The sequence below is a fragment of the Arachis hypogaea genome, chromosome 3, assembly GCF_003086295.3.
Source record: "Arachis hypogaea cultivar Tifrunner chromosome 3, arahy.Tifrunner.gnm2.J5K5, whole genome shotgun sequence".
In the NCBI taxonomy this organism is placed as follows: Eukaryota; Viridiplantae; Streptophyta; class Magnoliopsida; order Fabales; family Fabaceae; genus Arachis; species Arachis hypogaea.
Window position 1 is genome coordinate 106932806 of NC_092038.1, and position 8077 is coordinate 106940882.

An 8077-nucleotide genomic window follows, 5' to 3' on the forward strand; every position below is an offset into this window, starting at 1 on the left:
TTCATGATTGCTCCAAGGTATTTAGCAAATTACTCTTCAGAGGAAGAATACTCATCAGAGCTCATGAATGGCAGAAGTAAATCCAATGGAATCTCTATGGTCTCTGTGTGAGCCTCAGATTCCCATGGTTCCTCATTAGGGAACTCATTGGAGGCCAGTGGACGTCCATTGAGGTCTTCCTCAGTGGCGCTCACTGCCTCTTTCTCCTCTCCAAATTCGGCCATGTTGATGGCCTTACACTCTCCTTTTGGATTCTCTTCTGTATTGCTTGGAAGAGTACTAGGAGGGAGTTCAGTAACTTTCTTACTCAGCTGACCCACTTGTGCCTCCAAGTTTCTAATGGAGGACCTTGTTTCAGTCATGAAACTTTGAGTGGTTTTGATTAGATCAGAGAGCATGGTTGCTAAGTCAGAGTGGCTCTGCTTAGAATTCTCTGTCCGTTGCTGAGAAGATGATGGAAAAGGCTTGCCATTGCTAAACCTGTTTCTTCCACCATTATTGTTGTTGAAACCTTGTTAATGTCTCTGTTGATCCTTCCATGAGAGATTTGGGTGATTTCTCCATGAAGGATTATAGGTGTTTCCATAGGGTTCTCCTATGTAATTCACCTCTTCCATTGAAAGGTTCTCAGGATCATGAGCTTCTTCTTCAGATGAAGTGTCCTTAGCACTGCCTGGTGCAACTTGCATTCCACAGACTCTGAGAAATCATATTGACTTGCTGAGTCAATATTTTGTTCTGAGCCAATATGGCATTCAGAGTATCAATCTCAAGAACTCCTTTCTTTTGATTCATCCTATTGCTCACAGGATTCTTTTCAGAAGTGTACATGAATTGGTTATTTGCAACCATTTCATTGAGTTCTTGAGCTTCTGCAGGCGTCTTCTTCAGATGAAGAGATCCTCCAGCAGAGCTGTTCAATGACATCTTGGACAGTTCAGAAAGACCATCATAGAAGATACCTATGATGCTCCATTCAGAAAGCATGTCAGAAGGACACTTTCTGATCAATTGTTTGTATCTTTCCCAAGCTTCATAGAGGGATTCACCTTCCTTCTGTCTGAAGGTTTGGACTTCCACTCTAAGCTTACTCAATTTTTGAGGTGGAAAGAACTTTGCCAAGAAGGCATTGACTAGCTTTTCCCAAGAGTTCAAGCTTTTTTTAGGTTGTGAGTCCAACCATATCCTAGCTCTGTCTCTTACAGCAAAAGGGAATAGCATGAGTCTGTAGACCTCAGGGTCAACCCCATTGGTCTTGACAGTGTCACAGATTTGCAAGAATTCAGCTAAAAACTGATGAGGATCTTCCAATGGAAGTCCATGGAACTTGCAATTATGTTGCATTAGAGAAACTAATTGAGGCTTAAGCTCAAAGTTGTTTGCTCCAATGGCAGGGATAGAGATGCTTCTCCCATAGAAGTCGGGAGTAGGTACAGTAAAGTCACCTAGCACCTTCCTTACATTGTTGGCATTTTTGTTGTTTTCGGCTGCCATGTCTTCTTCTTTGAAGAATTCTGTTAGGTCCTCTACAGAGAGTTGTGCTTTAGCTTCTCTTAGCTTTCGCTTCAAGGTCCTTTCAGGTTCAGGGTCAGCCTCAACAAGAATGCTTTTGTCTTTGCTCCTGCTCATATGAAAGAGAAGAGAACAAGAAAATATGGAATCCTCTATATCACAGTATAGAGATTTCTTGAGGTGTCAGAGAAAAAGAAAAATATAAGGAATAGGTAGAAGAATTCGAACTTAGAAAGATAGAGTTCGAATTGTGCATTGAGGAGGAGTGTTAGTTCATAAATGGAAGGATGTGAGAAGAGGGGAAGAATTTTTGAAATTAAAGTAAAATATTTTGAAACAATTAAAAGAAATTTTTAAAATTTGATTGATGATTTTCGAAAACTAAGATTGAGAAAGAAATAAAGTGATTTTTGAAAAAGATTTTAAAATTAGAAAGCAAAAAGATATGATTGAAAACTATTTTGAAAAAGATGTGATTAATAAGATATGATTGAAAAGTTATGGTTTTAAAAAGATATGATTGAAAAGATATGATTGAAAAATAATTTAAAAAGATTTGATTTTTTTTTAAATTAATGACTTGGCTAACAAGAAAAGATATGATTCAAACATTAAACCTTTCTCAACAGAAAAGGCAACATACTTGAAATGTTGAATCAAATCATTAATTGTTAGCAAGTATTTTTGAAAATGGAAAGAAATTGATTTTGAAAAGATATGATTGAAAAGATATGGTTTGAAAAAGATTTGATTTTGAAAAATTATGGAAACTTGAAAAAAATTTGAATTAAAAAACAGAATCTTCCCTCTTGTGCCATCCTGGCGTTAAACGCCTAGAATGGTATTCATTCTGGCGTTTAACACCCAAAATGCTACCCTTTTGGGCGTTAAACGCCCAACCATGTGCCCTAGCTGGCGTTTAAACGCCAGTTTTCCTTCTTCACTGGGCATTTTGAATGCCCAGCTTTTTCTGTGTAATTCCTCTGCTGTATGTTCTAAATCTTCAATTCTCTGTATTATTGACTTGAAAAGACACAAATTTAAAATTTTTTTGGATTTTTAATAATGAGGAATAATCAAAATGAAACTAAAATCAAATAAACAATGCATGCAAGACACCAAACATAGAAGTTTGTATACTACTGACACTAACAAGTTGAGAATGCATATGAGAAACAACAAAACACTCAAGACAAGAGAATTTAAAGATCAGAGCAAGTAAATCATCAAGAACAACTTGAAGATCAATGAAGACACATGAATGAATTCGAAAAACGCAAGAAGAATAGAAACATGCAATTGACACCAAACTTAAAATGAGACACTAGACTCAAACAAGAAATATTTTTGGTTTTTATGATTTTGTAAATTTTTTTGGTTTTTTCGAAAATTATATGGAAAAGAAAATAAAGAGATTCAAAATTTTTAATAAGAATTCCAAGAATCATGCAATGTTAGTCTAAAGCTTCAATCTAAAGAAATTAGACATGGCTAGCCAAGCTTCAGCAGGACATTGCATTCAAGAGCTAAATTGATGAGAATCAATCAGCTTTGGTGATGATAAGTACATCACCTTGAAACTCTAGAATTCATTCTTAAAAATTCTGAAGAAAAATACCTAATCTAAGCAACAAGATGAACCGTCAGTTGTCCAAACTCAAACAATCCCTGGCAACGGCGCCAAAAACTTGGTGCACGAAATTATGATCATCAATGGCGCCATCAACATGGTACGCACAATTGCAATCTCAACGCTTTATCACAACTTCGCACAACTAACCAGCAAGTGCACTGGGTCGTCCAAGTAATAAACCTTACGCGAGTAAGGGTGGATCCCACGGAGATTGTTGGTATGAAGCAAGCTATGGTCATCTTGTAAATCTCAGTCAGGCGGATTCAAATGGTTATGGAGGATTGATAATTAAAAGATGAATAAAACATAAAATAAAGATAGAGATACTTATGCAATTCATTGGTGAGAATTTCAGATAAGCGTATGGAGATGCTTTGTCCCTTCCGTCTCTCTGCTTTCCTACTGTCTTTATCCAATCCTTCTTACTCCTTTCCATGGCAAGCTGTATGTTGGGCATCACCGTTGTCAATGGCTACAGTCCCGTCCTCTCAATGAAAATGTTCAACGCGCTTTGTCACAGCACGGCTATTCATCTGTCAGTTCTCGATCATGTCGGAATAGAATCCAGTGATTCTTTTGCGTCTGTCACTAACGCCCCACATCGCGAGTTTGAAGCTCGTCACAGTCATTCAATCCTTGAATCCTACTCAGAATACCACAGACAAGGTTTAGACCTTCCGGATTCTCAAGAATGCCGCCATCAATTCTAGCTTATACCACGAAGATTCTGATTAAGGAATCCAAGAGATATCCACTCAATCTAAGGTAGAACGGAGGTGGTTGTCAGGCACACGTTCATAGGTGAGAATGATGATGAGTGTCACGGATCATCACATTCATCAAGTTGAGGAACAAGTGATATCTTAGAATAAGAATAAGCTGAATTGAATAGAAGAATAATAGTAATTGCATTGAGACTCGAGGTACAGTAGAGCTCCACACCTTAATCTATGGTGTGTAGAAACTCCAACGTTGAAAATACATAAGAACAAGGTCTAGGCATGGCTGAATGGCCAGCCTCCCATAATCTAAGAACTAGACGTCCAAAGATGATCCTAAGATCTAAAGTGATCAAAAGATGAAAATACAATAGTAAAAGGTCCTATTTGTAGAGAACTAGTAGCCTAGGGTTTACAAAAATGAGTAAATGACGTAAAAATCCACTTCCGGGCCCTCTTGGTGTGTGCTTGGGCTGAGCATTGAAGCATTTTCGTGTAGAGACTTTTCTTGGAGTTAAACGCCAGCTTTTGTGCCAGTTTGGGCGTTTAACTCCCATTCTTGTGCCAGTTCTGGCGTTTTACGCCAGAATTCTTGAGCTGACTTGGAACGCCTGTTTGGGCCATCACATCTTGGGCAAAGTATGGACTATTATACATTGCTGGAAAAAGCCCAGGATGTCTACTTTCCAACGCAATTGAGAGCGCGCCAATTGGGCTTCTGTAGCTCCAGAAAATCCACTTCGAGTGCAGGGAGGTTAGAATCCAACAGCATCTGCAGTCCTTTTCAGCCTCTGAATCAGATTTTTGCTCAGGTCCCTCAATTTCAGCCAGAAAATACCTGAAATCACAGAAAAACACACAAACTCATAGTAAAGTCCAGAAAAGTAAATTTTAACTAAAAACTAATAAAAATATAATAAAAACTAACTAAAACATACTAAAAACATACTAAAAACAATGCCAAAAAGCGTATAAATTATCCGTTCATCACAAGCAGAAGTTACAAGGCAGGCTCAATGCAAAAAATGACATGGTTCAAATATGTGATGGTAAAGCAAGGTGGCAAAAAGGCTATAAAACAGGATGGGGTCAAAACGACGTGCTTAACATCCGTACACTATACTCGTACCAACTTCAAAGCTTCGACTTCCAAACTTCAACCTCTAACGTTTTCCCAAAACCCACGATTCGTGTTACCTATAACTCGTATATCATCTATGATAATTTTTTAGTGCTTTCAAATACATAAGTCACTAGAATTAAGTCGGGCAAACTTAATACCAGGAAGTATGCAATGATAGACTCAATAGACAGTCGAGTGCATAAAGCTCTAACTCTCCTCATTCGATAAGACCTACTACATGACAGACGTTAAGAGTTTGTAATTAAAGCATAGTCAGTCCATTCCTCAAGCTCTACAGAAAGGACTGCTCTGATACCACAATGTAACACCCTCACTATCAGAATGTCACGCTTCTGGTTGCGCCACTCCAATAGCTGGAACATTACGACGACTCTAAATATATTTAATACTAAGATAGGAGCCTGGCTAAAACTTAAAACCGTATAACCTTTTAAAAGACTTTTAGTTGAAAACATAAATACATACTCACAAGCCATTTACAATACTTAACCAGGATATATATAATATTGACTTATAAGTATTACATCATAAAAATCATATCCCTCTTACAAAAAGTGTAAATATAAAGTGTAAAGATAAAGGCGAGGGAAAAACATAATATCTAAACAATACAATACAACATCTAAACAGAAACAAAATAAACTTTTCGTGACTTTTTCACCCATATCCTGAAAAGAAAACACCTGTAGGAGAGTGAGAACATCATCCTCGCTGGTTCTCACTATAAGATTACATAATTGCTATAATAAGATACGTAAAATAAAACTGTTTTCAGAGTACAGTAATCGTTGTTTGCCTTACATATCTTTAAAAAAAACAAAGGTTTACATTTAAAAATCTAAAATCCCTTTTTAAAAGAGAAATCCGTTTATTTTTCAAAACCCAAAACCTTTTGTATAAAATATTAAAAGTTTTTTCTAGACAGTATGAATGACCAGATTGTTCCAAGAATAGATTCATTAGGTCTGTACCGAACCAGTTTGATTTTTCATAGTTTACTAAATCAAAAATTCAAACCAATCATGGTCTCTGACTCATCACATAATCAATCACGGCCTTAGACCCAACAACTCAATCAACATTCAATTCACCACAATCTAACCAATTTTAGTTACAAACATAAGTAGAGAGGTTCAAACACAAACAAACCAATTATATCAAGTATAACAATTAGCAGTTAAACAAAATTATTCACATAGGCAAACCAGTTACAATATACACACCCAAACAATATCACACAGATGTATATGATGAATGTATATCCTGTTGGCTCGTGATATCACTTGTCGGTTCAAAATGTCATTCTGAAACATCCTCAAGATGTTGCCTTTCTGCCATGACCAGGGATATAGTGCCCTGCTCACTCTTTCTTTATCTCGTGCCCCACGAGTTATAGTTCCTGGCACACTCTTTCGAGTTATAGTGCCTGAGTTCACTCTGGCAGCAGAAAGGTTATGTGAGCAGGAGACTGCCACAGGCTTCACATCTCAACGTAGGCGGGAGACTGCCTCAGCCCCTATGCCGACACCGCTACCTCGACAAGCGGGAGACTGCTATAGCCCTTTCCAAAGGCGCATAACGACTTTCCAAATCAATGCATCTCACGTGAGCGGGAGACTGCCACAACCCTCACATCCGAACGTAGGCGGGAGACTGCCACAATCCCTACAATGGTGGACAACGCATTTCACAATCACATACTCAAACTCATCATCAGTTTTCAATTTCTCAAATCAATTTTTCTTTAAAATTAAAACCCATTCTTTTTGGTAAAATTCTCCGAAAATGACAACATCTTCAAAATCATATCAATTATAAATCTTTTCCAAAAGTCATCAAAAATCATTCATTCTAAATCAGGATTTGATAATAAAATCCCACGCCAGAGTCTCAGAACTTTAGGGAAGAACAACGTATCTCAATTCCTTAAATTCATTGAAAACCTCTAAAACCATAGCTTCTTGATTTAAATAAAGAAATAGAATTTAAACTAAAACCAGGTCATGTATTCAAATATTCCGAATCAATTTTAAAACCAATTTACTTAAACCAAAACCAAATCATTTAAACCGAAAATAATTTTCAATTTCATTCATAAATCTGAAGCATTTGCAAAGGCTTAGAAATTGTTTTAATTTTGCTAAATCAAAATTTTTTAAAATACTTCAAACTTGTTCTAAAATGTCGTCGAGTGAAATTAGCCGTTTCGAAATTCAAGTTTCTTTTTAAATCCACTAAAACTCCTTCAAATTTGCTTACTTTATCAAATTCCAAAACATAAGTATTTTCCTCTTCAAATCGACTTTAAAACATAATTCTTTTCTTAAATAAATTACATTCAAAATATAATAATTTTCTTAATAAAATAAGTGCAACCATAATTCATTTATCAATAATTCAATTCAAAGAATAATTCAGTATTTTCAAAATAACATTTCATACAAAGTCTCAAATTTTATAGAAATTTCGACAGCACCTCCCCTAAAACTTGGACTTTGCCACCCTTTTCGGATCCCAACCAAACCATTTTCAAATCAAACCAATCCAAAATCAAATTGTTTTCAACAAATCAAACTCATTTCCAAAACTTTAAAGAAATAGATTCAGCAGTCGTCTGATCAACAAATCCAATCTATAATTCATTAAACCAAATAATCATAATTATCCAAAAACAGCTAGACAATACATAAGACTTATACAATCACTAAAAAGTGTATTTCTCACACCAATATCTATTTATAATAATTCCAAATTATAAATTGAGGTTTTAGAAAGAAATCCCTACCTTGACAAATTGAAACCATAACCTAAACGCGTCAACAAAACCTTTTCTCTTATCACGAAATCACTGGCACCTTCAACCACAGCTTTGCTCACTTCCGTAGCAGCAAAAACAGTCCTTACTGGCAACATATGCCCCAAAAACTTAATCCTAAAAGCATTAATATCACAAAAATCTTAAAACGCATAATGGGATATGAACGGGAAAGGTTCTGAGATAGAGATACTTACTATAGCTAAGGGATATTGACTGAACCATACGACAGAAGTTTCGTCGGTGGTCCCACC

At 36.3% G+C, this 8077-nt stretch overlaps 1 non-coding gene across 1 annotated transcript; it reads left to right on the top strand.

Annotated features, from left to right (window-relative positions):
- Positions 1-981: 981 nt before the first annotated feature.
- LOC112792994 (small nucleolar RNA R71) lies at positions 982-1089 on the top strand. Its single transcript, XR_003197709.1, has one exon. It is a non-coding gene; the product is annotated as a small nucleolar RNA R71 (small nucleolar RNA).
- Positions 1090-8077: the final 6988 nt, after the last annotated feature.